The following is an 18,976-nucleotide window of genomic DNA, read 5'->3' on the forward strand; positions in this document are numbered from 1 at the left end:
ATAGAAAATATTTTACTTCATATATTGTATGTATTTGTATGAAATGGTGATGAATTCTGGATAAATATATAATAACAAAGTGGCACGTTGTAACTTTTCATGATTTTAAAGGAAGAGTATATACTAATTCAAGGAAAAGCAGTTAATTGGAAGAAGCATTCAGATAAATGATGTGCAAATGCCCAGATTAAAAGGGAACTGGGGGTAGTCAGCTAGACTTAAAACAGGTGGAAATGTAACATACATCATATGAGGGCAAATAAGGGATCCATGTAGTTAGACCTAGTTACTTGTTCTGATTGACTGACATTTGACATTGGGTAATAAAATATAATTCATAGTAAGTCTACATTCTAACTTACATTGCAACATATTATTCAATGACTGATGAAACATTATGTTCAAGAAGCTTACATTTACATTTTGAAAATCCCATATTCTTCAGTATAATTACAAAAAAATGAATGAAAACATAATAATTTAGTGAAGGGCCTTGAGACCTTAAGAAACAGATAGATATTCTTGTACAAATCTGGTATATTACAAGTTGAAAATAAAATTTTGATCTATATATTGTACCACAGCTATTGAAAGACAAGATAAAATTTTGCTAGGAAACACTTTCAAAATTTAAAACAAAATGTGATGAGTAAAATTGGAAAAGAGAATATACTTGATTCTTTCAAGAAATTTAAATCAATAATGTAATTCTTAGTAGTCTATATTATAAAAAAATATGGTAGGGTGGTGTTAGTGGTCATCTTTAATAGAGCTGGTGTGAATCTGTCCATCTCAGAGTAGCAGAGGCAGATGCAGGTAGATCTCTATGCTTTCAAAATACCATGATATTCACAGAAAGTTTCAGACAAGCCCAGATTCATACTCAGGTCCTGCTCTTATAAAAATACAACCTGGATCAAGTGTGGATAACTGCAATAGCTCCAGTATTAAAAGGCTCTAGTACAATTAGATGACTGTAGACAGAAATTTTCCTGTAAGCAGATGACCATATAAAAGCACAAAGAATCAAACACATACTCTAATTGCATAATACATATTTACAGTAGAGAACAATGGAACTTCATCTTTGAAATTCATGTCTTAATATGAGAACTATGTTGAGTTTTGAACTAGGATTTGAGAGTGTTATTCCTCCTAGAATGTGGCCTGTTCCTGATATGATGAACTGAGTTCTTATCTGGCCTTATTAAGATAATGTAGCACTTAGGGACAAAAATGAAGCCAAGGAGGGCTGCACTAGAAGCCAAGATAGAGAAGACTTCCATAGCCACCATCACCTTCCCCTTGGTGCTGTGGTAGACAGGGAGGAATGTGATCCACACACAGAAGAACACCAGCATGCTAAATGACAGGAACTTGGCTTTGTTGAATGTGTCTGGAAGATTCCGTGACATGAAAGCCATAGTAAAACTCCCAAGTGCCAAGGAGCAGAGATATCCCAGTATACCATGGAAGGCAAAATCTGAGCCTTTGTTACACACAAGGATGATATGTCCATGTTCAGCATGATAATCTTGGTCAAGGAAGGGAGGGGAGGTCCCTAGCCAGATTGCACAGAGGACAAGATGGATCAGAGTACATATGGGGATGATGAAGTTTGGAGCCTTTGATATTATTAACCACCTCACCACTCTCCCTGGAAAAGTAACCTTGAAGGCAATAACCACAGTGATAGCTTTGGCCAACACAGTGGCAAGAGCCACAGTGAAAGCACATCCAAATGTGATCTGCTGTAGGATACAAGTTGTGGTGTTGGGATGGCCAATAAATAGCAAGGAACATAGGAAACAGACAGTGAGTGTGATAAGCAATGTGTAACTAAGGGTCCTATTATTAGCTTTGACAATTGGAGTGTCTCTGTGCTTCACAAAGAGTCCAAGAACCACAGTTGTGAGTACAGAGAAGCACAGAGCTGTGGTTGTGAGAGACATCCCCAAGGGGTCCTCATGGTTAAGAAAACTCACAGCTTTCTGGAGGCAGTGTTTCTTCTCTGTCTCTGCATAATGACTCTCTGGGCACTTCATGCACTGATCCATACCTGATCAGAAATGAAGATGAGATTTAATCCAAGCTGAAGTTATCCCTTTTATTCTAAGCCATTTTCCTGTACTTTTTGACAGAACTGCTATCTACAAAACTTTCCTGTTTTCTCAGGGACAAAGAAACATGAATTCTGTAGAGAACATTTTCATATCTATACCACCCAATTTCCTTATCTGACATTTCAATTATTATTTATGTGAACTTATAAGGTGTGTTGATCCAACTCAGGCCTCTTTCCTCTTGCTCCATTCCTCAACTTCTTTTACTTTTACACCACACACTTTTCTCTCTTCTGTTCCTTCAAACCTCTTGTGCTATGGGTGTATCTCTTTTGGAATTTATTAAACACTGAATTACAATACATAAACATATGTTATTTCTGAAACCACATCATAAATCATACAACATTATTAATTTGAATAGTGCAAGGAGAGATTATGCTCTTGAAAATATTTTCATAAAATGCTCTTCTTAAAGATAGGGTCTCAAATTTCTTATCATTATAAATTGCTTCCTGTTTTCTAATATTGAATCCTCTCTGTGGAAGCTTTAGTGAATAGGCATTACTACATTGTTTCAGGCTTGACTAGTGCACTAGTGAACAGTCGTCATTCCAATTGGGGAATGGACAGAACTATTGAGACAGTTTTAGGGTATGAAATAAAACAGTGTTATAATATTCTGCTCTTGAAAATTCATAAAATTCATCTTGCATATGAAGTGCAAGAACAGTGACTTATTCATGGCAGATTTCCACTTTCATTTTTTGTATGATTTTAAAAAGAAACTCATCACCAGATTTTCAATTTTATTTTTTTGACAAATTTTATTAACATATTATTGAACGCACTTTAGTAGAAGAAAACATAGTACTTTGTAAATAATGTTTCCTTCAGCTATTGTGATACATTGTTATATCTGTTCTCAGGACCTTCTTTCAAGATATAACCTCAGGCTCTGTTATTTCCTTCTCTTTTATGTGGAGGTTTTCATTTTGTTTTAGTATTCCAAGTTTTAATGGATGACTCACATGTATAACTCCATTCCTTACTAAAGGCAAATGATACATGTAATAAAAACTTCTCTGTGTGTGTATATGTGTGTGAGAGAGTGTATGTGTGTGTGTGAATATGTACATACATATTCACTAAAAATGTGTTTCTTTTGAATAAGGGCTTGAAGGCACAGTCTTTTACATCTCAATGTGAGAAATCCATGAAAGAAGTTGCAGAAAAAAATGTAAAAGTCAGAGGTCATGAACCACTTCAAGGGAGTAGAAACTGCCAGACACACCTGGACAGTTGAATATATAAATTTGAGGTTTGATATCATGCATATAACATGTGAAAACTCAGGGCAGACCAAATATCATTATGTATGGAGAGTTGGCATAAAGTACTACACTTAACTGAGAAGCTATTTGACCTCATAGCTGCTATAAGGGGAAGACACTTTAAACTTAAATATTTGGCAATAGGAATTAGTCAATATTCCATCAGGGACTCCACTCCAAAGTGTATTTGGGTAGCAGAAACTGAATTCAATGAGTTTTTCTTAATTTTTTTAACAAGCAAGAAAGGAAGTTAGGTAGGAAAGAGGAAGATTTGGAAGGGTATGAATATGATCAAAATACATAGTATGAAATTCTCAAAGAATAGAAAATGTTTCAAAATTTAAAAATTGAAATAAACCTGGTCACAAATTTAGTATTAGGTATGGAAATACTAGCTTTTAAAGATTTTTATTCCCAATGAAATATGCTGTGAATATCTTCATGACTGATTCTTCTAAATGGAGTTTCTATATTCCAACACAGCTCTTAGGTCTTGGTACAATTCTCAGTAACAGACTGTTGGAACTGTTTTGAGGATATTGTTTTATACACTGTTTTTCAGGATGTGAGGGCGATCTGGCTGCGACATCTGTCACCCCATTGATCGCCAGGGTTGATTCGGCTGATCTGGCTGGCTAGGCGGGTGTCCCCTTCCTCCCTCACCGCTCCATGTGCGTCCCTCCCAAAGCTGCGCGCTCGGTCGAAGAGGACGACCTTCCCCGAATAGAGGAGGACCGGTCTTCGGTCAAGGGTATACGAGTAGCTGCGCTCCCCTGCTAGAACCTCCAAACAAGCTCTCAGGATTGGATCATAAAAATGGACATAATGCTATTCATAAAGGAAATTTGAAATTTTAGTTAGCTGTACAGTCAATAATTATATAGTGGGGATATCAAAAACAAATTGCTACTTTTCTGTTTTGGCTGGGAAGAATCATTATTAAAATATGTATCCTATATTTAGGTGAGTACTAATCATTATGGAAATACAGTTAGGAAAACATCCAATTTGCACACTGTATTACTATGTGTTAAATTATGTGGGGAAATAAAGCATATTGATTATTACAGAGAAAAGGGGTTTCCTTCAGGAAACAATAGCTGAAGTTGATCATAAATGTAAATCAATTATAAATTTCAGTGCCTACTCTGCACTATTTCAAGACATGGTGATGCACATTTCACATCCAAAATAAGAGATGGAATAAATTTTTCTGACTCCTCTCTAGATATTTTTCAGTTTTAAGATAATGCAGAATCCTGTAGAAATGTGGAACCATTTCTGTAAGATTTATTCTTACCTGTCTCATTGGAAATCTCATTGTCTGCACAAGGAGTGCAATCATAGCAGCAAACAGCCTTGCCCTCTAGGGTAACTTTCCTGAATCCAGGCCCACAGCTCTCACTGCACACAGAATGAGGAATCTGAGAAAAATGGGAGCAAAGTTTACAAATTCTCATGGTTCATTGAAGGTCTCAATAATATTTTTAATAACACATAATTATTTTGCAAATTTAATTCCTATAAAAGTAGAAAAGGAATTTGTGCTTCTGCAATCTATACAAACATGGTCTAAGGATTATCCCATTATTAGACAGTTTGGATCATAATGAGATAGGGACAAGTTTGATGCTCGGAGGTCATAGAAGACATGACCTAAAAGGTCAAGTGGTCCTTCCAGATGGATCTTGTCTCTGTGCTTGCTTTCTAATGCATTGAGAAACTTTTATTTCCACCATGATTGTAAATCTTGCTTGTCAACTTAACAGGACTTATAATCACCATGTAAACAAATTGTTGGGCATCCCTGTGAGTGTTTCTAAAGAAAAGTTTAAAGGGTTCACTCTAAGAGTGAGCATCATCATTCTGTAGGCTGTTTTCTCAGAATTAAGAATGAGAAAACGGTGATTCATTTTATTTACTTTTTTTCTATTGACTGAGAATATGATGTCATCAGGAACCTCATACTCCTAGAGCAATAAATTTCCAAAGATAAGGGCTGAAGGCTCATACTGTAAGCCAAAAGAAACACTTGCTTAATTTATATTAGGTATGTATGTATCTTCAGTAGCAGAACAAGAGATAACATGAAAACATGAAAGCTATGGTATTTCAATTCAAGGGGTGGATAAATGAAATGATAACTGTTTATCTTCTGTAATTTTAAGCATGGAATCAAGATGAACTACTCAAATTTTAGATACAGTAAAGGAATTCTAATAGAGACATTGTGTATTGGTTTGAATGAAAAGTGGCAAATATAAACACAGATATGTTACTATATATTTCCTCAATGGTGGTGCTATCTTGAGAGTAATTGCAAGTTTAAGAGTTGCAGAATTATTGGCAGAATTATTTCAGTGGTTGGAGATTTTGAAAATTTATGACCCTCACCTAATTCCAGTATTCACTCTCTGCTTCCAGTGTGTGCACTGAGACATTCTGTTTCAGGTCCCTGCCCATCACTCCATGATTGCCACATACTGGCATGCCTCCTGAATATAAAGGACACTCAAAACTCCAGAACCATTAGTCAGATAAACTCTTTTTTCCAAAATTCACCTCTGGTGATGATGTTTGAGCATACCAAGAAAATATAACTTATTCAGTTTTCTGTTGTGAATGTAGAGATTTTGTTCATCAGAATGTCCTGTGAGCTATTATGAAGATTGAATATACCATATCTCAGGTGTACTTAATTTGTGTCACATTGACAAAATTTAACCCATGCACCACTGAATATTACCAGACATTTAAAACCTTAAAAATATCCTTTTTTAAGAATCAGGGGTTTATAAAACACTGTCTTCTAGTAGTTATTTTTGTCTTTTTCTGCTGGGAAATTTATAGTACTGGGATTTAATTTTAAAAGTAGAAGTTGTTATAAGTGTGGATATATTTGTATTATGATGATAAGTTTAATGCATTGAGATAATATACAACTCACCTCTGAATATCTTTCTGGCCATTGTATCATCTTCTCAGATAAAGTCAACTGTTGACTCTGGGGAGCACTGGGCAAAAAAAATTCCTACTTTCACTTTTAGTCCAAGACCCTTTGGAAAATTCCAAAAGTTGAGAATATCATACTTATCATCATCTAACTTCTGTTTCCATTCCAAAGCCATGTTGGCTCCCACATGGATATTCCTCAAGAAAGGATGAACCTGAAAGTGATGCAAGAATATTTTTTAATGTAGGTCTAAGAGTTTGACCTCCAATGGATTATAGAATAACTCTCAATGTTCATTATCTGTGGTGTAGGACATGATAATAATGTAGCTATCATTGAACGACAGCAATGGTGACCTAAGTTAATGGGATACAATTCTACATCTGAGGAACCGTCAGCCTCAAGAATATCTTCTACACAAACTTAGGAATGGAATCAGTTAGTATTGATTGAAGCAAATCTCAATCTCTTTAAAATTTGGGATAATGAGCGTTCATTGTTTCACTGAGAAAATTCTTAGGTTTCTGTTGTAATCATTACAATGAAAAAATTGTGCAGCGATTTGTGACACAATTTTTATATTCAATGAAAGAATTTCCTCCTTGCCACTAGCATCTTATTCCTCAGCAACATGAACAGAAAGATCTGCACTGACCTGGAAGATACGATAACACATGAAGAATCTCCTGTGGATGGACACACACACACACACACACACACATGCAGGTATGTATATATACATGTACTATATGTAAAATACTGAAATATGTAATACCTAGTTTAGTGCCTCTGAAGACTGTCAAAATTTCACATTGTTGATGCTCTAATACAATGGAAGGAATATTACCTGCCAGGGGAAGAACACCATTCTATCCCCATTTCCAAATGGTTGCATTTGTACTTGATGAAGACTCATCTCATGAAGACTCTGGGCCACAGTATACACAGCCTTGTATGTATTGTAGCTGTCTTCACTCATTACCATGTCAAACATATGTCTAGGCAGTAATTCCAAGGAAGCATTGGGTTGGCAGTTCTCCAAAAGATGACAATCAAGATCTGAAAATGAGCACTTGAAGAACAAAAACCACAATTTAGGAAGGTAATTGTCTTCTGGGTATTTATAAGGATTAACTGTTTGGATAAAATTTTTAAATTCAGCCACCTGCTCATGGTGTTGAGAAAAAATGAGACTTCCATGGAATGAATCTACCAAGAAATAATCAGCGATATTAGTAACATCCCACTCAGAGGTCATGACCCAGACTTTACTAGTCAAAATCTGTTGCCCTAGATTGCTCATTAAACCTTGTAGTGAATCATTGTCACCATAAATGATGATAATATTGGCCAATGTTTCCTGGATGATGCCAAGACTTTTCCAGTATTTGTATGAAAATGAATTCCAGGTGCTTTGGATCATTTCAACAAAAGCTATGCAGACTTGATTTTTCTCCATCTTTTCTTTGATATCTGCTAGAAACTGAGCCCCTCTGTGATCATCTTGGATAAGCAGACCAACCCAGGTCCAGCCAAAATGAAGCAACAAAGAGACCATGGCAAGAGATAGAGTTGTGCCTTGGGGGGCCATCTGGTAGAGAGAAGTAAACTGACCTCGGTCACTGAAGATAGTCTCAAAAGGACCAACAGTGAGCTGAAGAGAAAAAAATGGAAACAAGAGAAAGAATAATGGCATTATGCATAATACTTGTTCTGCAGAAACAGATGGAGATGGTTAGCACAATGATGGATTCACCCTGATTTTAAAGACAAATTTCTGTGGCAGAATTTTTCAGAAAATTGCTGGCCTATTTTCTATTTTTATTAATCCTCCTTGTCTACTCCAACCTCCCCTTTCTTTTCCAAGTGACTGAAATAGTGGTCTATCTCCAATTGTCTGGTCAATTGTCATTGATATCTAACTAATCCAAATACACCTTTTTACCTATGGACACATCTGAAATGTCAGCAAAGGGATCTGCATTTTTATCCCATACAACTTCTCACCTGTGGAAATTTGTAGAGCTGAAGCAGTGTCCCAATATGGGCAGATTTTGCCCACGATGGTCCTGTTATTGCAGCAGTTAACTTTCTCTCCTTTACACATTTATAATTACAGTAAACATGGCGAATACTACTTAGGCCTGTGAGCCAAAACAGAGCATTCATAAGAATGTTTTTCTCACTGTATGGGACATTATAGAAGTCAAATCCCAGAGATATGTTTGGTAAAAGATGTGGGTTCCTGTTGATCTCCTCAATGGCAAATACCAGGGCCAGAACCAACTGGTGTATTTTAAAATTATATCTGCAGAGATTGAATAAAAACATAATTGAGGAAATTACAGACCACACAGAACTGCAGCTTCCAACTTCAAAGACTAGGGGACAGATTCCCGAATTCCTTGGTCCAGCTGGGTATTTCAGTGTTTGTGGAAACTGCAATGTCTCTATACATAAGCACAAAGTAGGAGAACTAAGACCCTAATCTTGACTGAGACTAAATGAAAGACATTCAAGCCTTTAAAACTGATGGCACATGCCTTTAATCCCAGCACATGGGAGGCAGAGCCAGTCAAAAATCTGTGAGTTCGAGGCAAGCATGGTCTCCAAAGTGAGTACCAGGAAAGGCACAAAGCTACACAGAGAAACTCTGTCTCAAAAAATTAAAAAAAAAACTATGAATTTGGCTCCAGTCCCAGAACTTCCAGATGCCTCAAAACCTTTTCACTGCCAAAGACAAAGGGTGCTTTACCCAAATGTTGGGACCATGGAAATACCCTGTTATACATCAGTCCAAATGATGGGACCCTGTAAGCGATAGCATGGCCTATCTGTCAAATATGTGTTGTACCTAAGTTTTCCTGCCTGGCCCATGGTCATGGCAAATCTCTCTCACCTGCCAGTCCCACAGCTGCTCAGACCCAACCAAGTAAACACAGAGACTTATATTGGTTACAAACTGTATGGCCATGGCAAGCTTCTTGCTAACTGTTCTTACAGCTTTAATTAATCCATTTCTATTAATCTATACTTTGCCACATGGCTCGTGACTTACCAGCATCTTCACATGCTGTTTCTCATCGCGGCAGCTGGCAGTGCCTCTCTGACTCAGCCTTCCACTTCCCAGCTTTATTCTCCTCCTTGTCTCACCTATACTTCCTGCCTAGCCAATGGCCAATCAGTGTTTTATTTATTGACCAATCAGCAACACATTTGTCATACAGAACATCCCACAGCAATGTGTGGAGAATACTGCTAGCTTAATAAAAGAATGCAATCAAGTTAAATGTGTTAATATGTGATGCTCATATTATCTAGAAAAAATGAGGTCTTCTACTGAGGAAAAAAGAACATCAACTGTTTAATGACTATTTGACCCAGTACAAGATTCTACTCCTGGCCCCAACTTGAGTTCAGTTTGGCATCAATCAAGCTATCCCTCTTGCCTGATGATGACCTACAGGACTTCAGACAAGACTGTCACCAGATGAAAGATGAAACCTGGAACATGGGAGATGCAATACTTACTTTTAATAAAATTATTTGTGCCTAAACCAGGAACCTCATCCCTGGAAGAGGAACTGATTGATCTAGCCCAGTTACTCACATGGGGAGAAGGAAACTCCAATACTATATACATGGACCATCAATTGATATGATTTTACAAGTGGGTATGTCAACTGTGTAATCTATAGAGAAAGTTGCCTTCTCACTGCTGGAACAAAGGTCATTAAAATATCTTGGCCCTCCAAGGGCTATGTGTCTTCCCCTAGAAATTGCTGTCCTCCATGGGCACACAGTTTAACTCACTGTTTGACAGATGACACTAAAACTTATTGATGTTCTGATGACACACGCCACAAAACAGGGCTACCTGAGACTGCAGGGTAAAGAAAAATGGTCAGTACAAAACTATATGTACTCAGGAGATATCCTATGTCCTGGCCTGATGGCAATTGGGACAAATCTCTCCCACTTGCATCCCCCACATAAACACACAGAGACATATATTAATTATAACTGCATCACCATGGCTCAAGGTTTTTGCTAGCTAGCTCTTATATCTTAAATTAGCCCATAACTATTAATATATGTATCACCACATATTTTGTGGCTTTACCCACATTCCTCCTTGAATGGCTGGCTGGCATCTCTCGCTGCCTTCTTCCTGTCTCTCTCTTTGAATTTCCCTCTGCTTCTAGGCTGCCTTTCCATAAGCCAAATGGCTTTAGTTATCAACCATTCAGAGCAGCACCTATTTGTAATATACTGAGAGACATTCTTCCATCACCTATGTGTTGATGGAAGGTACCAGAGGAAAAGTTCATTCTCTCAGAAAGAACTGGCTGGATTCTGGTAACAAACCTTCACCAGGCTATTCCCCTGGGTACCACAAAATTTTCTGAGTTATTCAGACCAAGGTATGTCATAGCTATACTCAAAACACTAGTATGGCATATCTCAGCGATATACCAGAATTGTGTTAAAGCAAATCGAAAACACAGAGTCCTTACACAGGAAGTGATCCAAATGAAAGACTGACACACTGTCAAACTTTGTAAAAACTGACTTCAACCAAGATCTGGCTTGCTGGGGAAGGGAAAAATACTTGCAACTTTCTTAAAGGTACCGTTTTTTGAGTGGTTAGAAATGTTCCCCACATAGACTAAAAGTGTTCAAATAGTAGCTTAAAAAGCTCAAGCATAAATGGGTGCTCCAATTTGGCTTCCATTTAGCAATAGGGTCCAACGATATCCTGATTTTCATAACCCAAATCACGTTAATTAATAGCTAGGGCTTTAGACATAGAGCAGAAACTTCACTGTGTATCTATACCTCAGAGTTCTGAGCTGGCAGAAAGAATGAACAGGACATCAAATGAAACTCCAACAAAATTCACATTGGAGTCCAGAGAAAGATAAATAGGCTTCCTCCTTTACTGTGCCTCAGTTTACTGTTCCCCATATTGGGAGGGATTAACTACCTATGAGATTATATTTGGAGGAATTCACCACCTGCTTCTCATGCTCAGAGACAAGCAGTTGACAAAATTCTTTAATGATTAACGTATCAATTCACTAAAGGCCTTCCAGTTCTCCACACAGGCTATTCACTGAATTATCTGAGATACCCTGCCATCTTCTGAGTCGACCACCATTTTCACTTTGCTTAAGTAGAGTGATATCCTCTGTGTCAAGTGAGTAGCCAAAGGGACACTGGAGCTAATCTGTTAAGGACCCTACAAGGTCATTCTCTCCACTTCTCTGGTGGTGAATGTAGGTGCTCTTACATCACAGACCCACCACACCCAGATAAAGAAAGTGGAAGTCACAGATGCTATTCTCAAATGGAATGGAATGTCTCTGACCTATGGGCCATTAATAATAAGGTTTCATTGGTCTCCATGTTCTTGCACTCCCTGCTCTTATACCTGTTACTGAATCTTGTGTTTTTCACTATAGGTACGAACACAGGGTCAAAGTCCAAGCCTCACTGCTCTCAGAGCTGGACAGGAGATTGAGGATGACAGATACATGGAAGGTATTATTTAATGTGACTACAGACCAGCAGCCTTTATCTCATCTTGACCTTTACTTGCTGATGCATACTTTAAGTGTTTGGCTGTACTGGAGAAATGAAGGACGTGAGAGTCTATCTTTTTAGATAGTAATACAGAGTTTATGATTCCATGCATTCCCCATGGCTTTGTCCCCTAGTTGCCAACATCAAGGAGGTTTCCATTGTAAAACTGGAGAATTTTTTATATCTTTAAAAAGATTGATTTAAAAAGATTGTGGTCTTTGGGAAATAGGAATAACCTGCAGGTGGGACCTTAGGGATAGTGTTATATCATTCCCATCCAAAAACAGCCAGAATTGCTGGTTATGTTTAGACCATGCCCTCATAATACATAGGGATATGAATTAAACAGACTGTGAGCCCATAGACTGACATACTTACAGTGACTGGGGGTAGCCTAATTAACATTAGGAGATTTATAAAGGACAAATAAATCTTCCCCTTATTTTGATAGCTGATATTCAGCCCAATGGGATGATATATAATATTATAATATATATATATGCAATATTACTGGGCCTCTGGGACTACTTGGTGGACATATACTAATGGTTTGACTCAAAGGCTCTTCTAATTGTTTCCAAACTTAGTAGATATGTTGATCAGAACTTAGAGTCATTAAAAGTTCATGTTTCTGAATTAAAACTGATCAGGAACAATTAGAGAAGTTCTTGACATGGTTGTGAAAATGTTTGCTCCCCCTGGCAAACTACACTGCTATCAGCACTGGGTGGACATCTAACTCTCATTGTGATTGGATTGTAAACTAAAATAGTCATGATTTGGCTCATTCCCTGAGAACAGTGATGAATGTAGTAGTGCCCCAGACCTTAGTAGGCCTCCAGAGATTAGCACAACTGACTGGATGGTGGAAGTGCCATGCAGCTTGTAAAGGTCAGCCTATGGACTTGCTTTTTGCTTCTGTGGCTCCAATTCTAGCTAACTGTTCTTGTTAACTGATGTATTTTAATACAGAACATGTCTTTTTGTACTTAAATGCTCTTCCTGAGAAACTCTCCATGTTACCCTGGGATTCTGATCACCCAGTATAGTTGCAGGCTGGTTAAGAAAGGTTTTCTATTGGCTTAAGCCATGTTCCAAAATTCTTCTCTGGTGAGTACATTAAACACTACATTGTACACATTAAACCAGGAATATTAATTAGTTGTCATCATCCGGTTATGAGCCCTACAAGATGCAAAAATAACTGACCTAATAAGACATGCCGTCTGATGCAATAGCAAAAGAAATGTTACATGAATATTCAATTAATTTTCTGTTTGGATCAAGGGCATGTTCCATGAGAAGAAATTCATTCATAGCATGGTTATTTGGAACACAAAAGAGACCATGAGCCCAAGGAGAGAATATATTAATATTATTCTGCTAAATGGACATAGAATTAGCATGATTCCTAATAATTTATATTTCAAACCATAGATGAGAACATTGATCCATTTTTTGTCACAGAAACCTCTCCTGGTAGGTGTAAATTAGTAGAGACCTTTAACTGATCATTTTGGAGAGAATGAGGCAATGGATAATTTTCAGCTTCCGATGAGGAACACACATTATTCTCAGGTACAGAAATCTCAGTGATTTTCCAGAGGTTGTAGATAATTAAAAGATAATTATTTTCCAGAAAGAACAGAGTAATTGTAGATAGAAATTCATAGTATCAGTGGCACCAGACCTGCAAAAGGTCATTCTAGAAAAAAACAACCTCAAGCATAGAGAAGAGAGTTTTGTGTGAAATCACACCACTAGCGAAGGAGATTTGTACTTGATAGGTTTCTTTGACAGTCGGTTATTATCAAAGCTTTGAATTCTAGTAGGTTTACCACAGTCCAGAGAAGGCTCTGGTTTTATGAGTAATACAACAACATAGACAGGACTCTTTGGGGAAAAAGAAGTAATGAACAGGAGGGTTACTATAAAGGAGCACATATGGAAGGAGTTAGGGGAGGAGTGAATATAATCAAAACACACTGTATATAAGTTCTCAATTAATTCATGAAAGCAGTTAAAAACCAATAAAAAAGCAGTCAGACACACCAAAATGATAAATAAAGAAAGGCATGTACTGGAAGGGAAATGAACACAAAAGTCCTTCATAGTGGAAACCAAGAAAAATAGTGGAAACAAAGAAAAATTGTGGAAACCAAGAAAAAAGTGGAAACCAAGTTTTCTTTTCCAACAGAAAGATTTGAATGTGTATGTACATACAATGCATGCATTTTGAGAATTTCTTACATGTATGTGGTCATATGAGTACATTATATTCATAATACCTATTATATTTTCCATGAAAAGACAGTAGAGGCACTCAAAGTCTCCAACCACTAAGCAATGATAAGTTGATGAAAACTTTAATCACAAATCTGAGCAGTATATGTTAGATCTCTGTTTTTTTTTCTATATATAGAACATCAACAATTATGTCCAGTTCATATATGACACTAATATGTGGGGGTTTTTTGCAGCTTGAATGCTTTATTATCAGATTTTTAAAATGAAAAAACACCAAGATAGGTCTGGAAAGATCATATTAGTTTCTTGGAAGAGGACAATGAGAGAGTGAAGAAAGACAGCCATGCTTAAGAGCTTGAGTTCATCAAACATGGAGGTCAGACTGAGATTGAGAGGTCACATTGCAGGGAAAATGGCTTCAGAGAAAGAGAAAGGGAGCCCAAGATATCACAGAAGCACAGTGAGGATCTGTCCAGAACCCAAAAGAAAGAAATAGAAAGAAAAAAATGACATTAGGATTTTGAGAATGAGCACTCAGCTGCGTTCAGAACCAAGGAAAGTTATGACATTCTCAAGTACATAAATGTTGTGATCTGGATATTCACTATTGTTATACACAAGAAAGTTCAATCCTATCTCTTATGTACTAGTTAAAATTGATTTTGGATTTTAATATATTGCCTGCACATTAATTTTTAACAATTTTCACTAAAGTGAAAAACTTAAGAATTTGGCAAAAATGGTGAGAAATAAAAATACAAGATTCTGTCTCTTCATAAATGTATTTTAGTAACCTATGATGTGTAATATTGTCATTGTATGACAGCTGTAGAAGATGGACAGACATATTGAAAGGTTTAGAGCCGGGCGGTGGTGGCGCACGCCTTTAATCCCAGCACTCGGGAGGCAGAGCCAGGCGGATCTCTGTGAGTTCGAGGCCAGCCTGGACTACCAAGTGAGTCCCAGGAAAGGCGCAAAGCTACACAGAGAAACCCTGTCTCGAAAAACCAAAAAAAAAAAAAAGAAAGGTTTAGAAATCTGAGAATGTGTTGTAGGAATTATTGTCCCTGCATTGCATAATTTCAACTGGAAATCAGAGATGTCATTATTTATTTATTCAATTACATTAGATATAAGAGTGACACTGGATAATTTAATATTTATAAATCTTATTAGACAGTCTTAAATGCTACTAATTATTATTGAATGTGAATACAGTAATAGATAGTCACATATATTTCTGCAGTGACACATTGAGGTAAATAATAAAAGAATTCCCATAGTGCTAACAATGACAGCCATCAGTACTCACTTCTGTGAGAACCCAAAAAACATTCTTACACCAGGTAGGCTTGTGTGTATCTGATTAGTTGTATGTGTGTTTCTTGCTGTGTTGTAAAATACCATGGCAGATTACACATTCTTTGTGAAACAGCCTAAGAAAAGGGAAGCTAGCAAATAAGATCTCCATGCTAATGAAAAGTACTAAGTGAGGATAAACAAAACACAGTGGCTACAACAGAATGGACACCAAAGAAGGGCATTCTAATAAATTAATGCAATCAGCATTGACCTTTATACAAGGATGTAGAGAGCATTCAAAGTTCACTGTGCCCATATGAAGAGAAAAGACCACAGAGATTCAATTCATGGAAAGAAGAGATCAATTGTGAGGCCACAGGCAGCAATGGAGGGAAGAGCTCAGAATCATGATATAGATAGGCATCAAGATATTTTCACTGCTAATACACAAAAGGAAGACAGATTGGGGGGAAACATGAAAGCTGACTTTACTGTCTGAGTTATGCTCCAGACAATTGATAGTTATATCTCTTTATTGCTTTTTTTTCAATTCCCCAAAAATTCAGTGTACATATCTTTATGTGTATGTGGTGTTACTCTTAACTATTTGTCTTGAACAAGATAATAAAAGCATTTATTGCTATTATTAAAAAGCAATGTTGATAAATCTTGGTCATTCCGAGTTAGGTTATTTGTTTGAAAATTTTTACATTTTATAATCAATGTCTTATCCTGAAAGTTTCATGAACATGACTGTCTAAACATGATATGAATTAATAATACAATAATAGATATTCCAAAATAGTTGGGAGAAAGATCATAGGGTCTTATTTCTATACAAAGAACTAGAGGCAACTAAGGAATATCAAATTCAGAGAAATAATCTTCTACAGTGAAAAACAAAGCCATCGGATATCCAATAGCAAATGGTCATCCTCAAAACTATGCATAGGAGTATATTTATGTAAACTGATCTGTTTGTAGTTAGGAATATGTATATATATATATATATATGTAATCACGCATGTTTATGTATTAATAATTTTTTAAACAGTTCATAAGTTTGGAAGGGAGGAAGAAGAGTTATCTGACAAAGTTTGGAGGTAAGAAAGGAAAAGAGAAATACTCCAATTATATTACAATTTCAAAAATAAATGAAGAAATTAAAAATTTTAAAACAAGCATCCCACTGAAAAATATTTTAGAATAAGCTGCAAGGAAATGCTTTTTGATTTTGGAGTATGAAACTGCTCACAAAAGGGCATATATTTATAGCAGAGGAGAAAAACCGCTAACATCCAAATTGTAAAGGTAATATTCATATGATAATTGTATTTTTGTCACATTATTAACATAAGAAATATTTGGAGATTTGGGGTAATCTACTTTGACATATATAGTCAATCACAATTTATATTTTTGGTTGTGAGCCTAGCCTTTAACGGCTGAGCCATCTCTCCAGCCCTGTCAATCACAATTTAAAGTCAATGGGATAGACATGTTCTTCTTCTCATACATTTCTAGAGACAGTACCAATTTTAATTTGGAAGGATAACAGGCACCATGTATAACAGGGTGTGACATATGGAAAAAAGCAGTTCACCTAGGGCAAAAACCTGGCACTGAGCATGGGATGAATTTGATGTCAACACACACATGGTGGGAGGTTAAGTTGTCCTTCCACAGATGATCTCTCACCTGCATGTGAGACCTGAGGCATGAGTGTGCAGGGACCAACACAAAAATTGTGGTAAAAATGTCTTATAAAGTCTGAATCATGTGCAGTCCAATAGACTATAGTCATGTTGCCTCAAAAGAAAACTTACATTAATCTGGAAATTGATATATAATTTTATATTTTTATATCATAACATCTGAATAGATATAATAGCCTTAAAGTAAAATCTGTTTAAAAATTTAGACCACAAAAAAACCAATGTAGTGAAGCAAAATTCCTGCCCACAGCTAATTCGTTTTGTAATCTTGATAATTAAGATGATCATTTCTAGGCATGTCAAAATTCTATGCATGAAAAGAGACAAAGAAACTTCGATAGCAGATATTCCCACTTTGAAAACATATATGCACTCTCACAGTGTAATAAAGGATGTAATCAGAAGCCTTACTAAATAATTTTAGCTTTAAGATAAATACACTTCTTGTTCACCAACTTGTATGAAAAATTAGGAAAGGTGTTGTACAATGGAAGATTTTGAGGGAGGAATGGAAAGGGAGAAAGACACAAAAATTAAACTTTTGCAGTAACAAAAATACTTTCCTACCACAAACTTAACTTTATTTCTGACTTAGTAAGAAACAACCCTAAGTGGCCACAATCTTGTCATTTGTCTTCTGACCACATCCAAGAAAATGAGATTAAAAACTTGTTAGAAATGCATGGGAAGACATGGAAAAGAGAAAAATGCTTCTGGTAGTAAAATATTAGTAAATAATTTAACTAAAAAACTTTGAAGACATGCATAGCTGTTTTGACAAGAAGAAACTATTGCCAACTTGTAAATCTGACATCCTTACTGCTAAATCAGTGATATCTAACAGATGCAAAATTGTTACTCTACCATCACATCCTTTCATAGTAGCAACTTGGTGGCATCACCTCTTTTTACACGAGTACATATAGACTTCTAGACTGCCCTAAAGATCCAGGTAAACTTTGATAAAACTATCCTCCCTCTGAAGACCTAATATGAGAAATATGTGACTGTAAAGGCATGGCCAAGGAAGATCCAATATTTCAATAGTCATATTTGGAAATAAAAATCAATAAACAAACAAGCAACTTATTGTATCATTTTTGAGAATAGAAAATAAATGAAGAGTACCATACGATTAAATAAGGAATTTTGGATTGGAAGAGGGTTTTTCATGATAAAAATAAGAACCATAGGAGCTTGAATACACATATCACCTGGGTCATTTCTAACATGAAATCTGAAACAGCATAAATGAACAACACTTACTGTATGTGAAAGTCAGTGTAAACGTTTGGCAGATAAGGATGTGGAACTTTGTTGCCTGTGTACACAGTATGAACTGGGAGAAATACACCAATGGTTACATCTCCTTCATGGTGAAATTCTTCTTTGATTCTGAAATAACACTCAGAGGAGTTATAGGCATATGCATGACTGTGATTTAACAAGATCCTGATAATAATAACAAAAAGAAAACATCCCATCAACACACGTGTCTGCTCAGACATAAGTCTGATGGATCCAGTTCTCAGAGTGTCCTGCAGGTTTATACTTAGCTCAAGTGTTTGTGACCATATGCACTTCTAACTTTGTTGATGGGTGAGGCTGTCACAGTAACCAAGAGAGCTGTCACACTCTGAGCACTTTCTTATACCTCTTCCACTGCCACTGAGAATTCTGGAACTCTTTCTTCCCTTGGGCTATGCATCTGAGGCCCTGTATTCAGGAGAAAAACAAGCTGGAAAATATGTTTATAAGTTTTATTTTGCACCTGTA

At 36.5% G+C, this 18,976-nt stretch overlaps 1 pseudogene; it reads right to left on the reverse strand.

Annotated features, from left to right (window-relative positions):
- Window positions 1-1,130: 1,130 nt before the first annotated feature.
- LOC128124310 (vomeronasal type-2 receptor 116-like) overlaps window positions 1,131-18,976 on the reverse strand; it is a 31,159-nt pseudogene continuing 13,313 nt past the window's right edge.

The sequence above is a fragment of the Peromyscus californicus genome, unplaced genomic scaffold (genome assembly GCF_007827085.1).
Source record: "Peromyscus californicus insignis strain IS unplaced genomic scaffold, ASM782708v3 Scaffold_4__1_contigs__length_199733344, whole genome shotgun sequence".
NCBI lineage: Eukaryota > Metazoa > Chordata > Mammalia > Rodentia > Cricetidae > Peromyscus > Peromyscus californicus.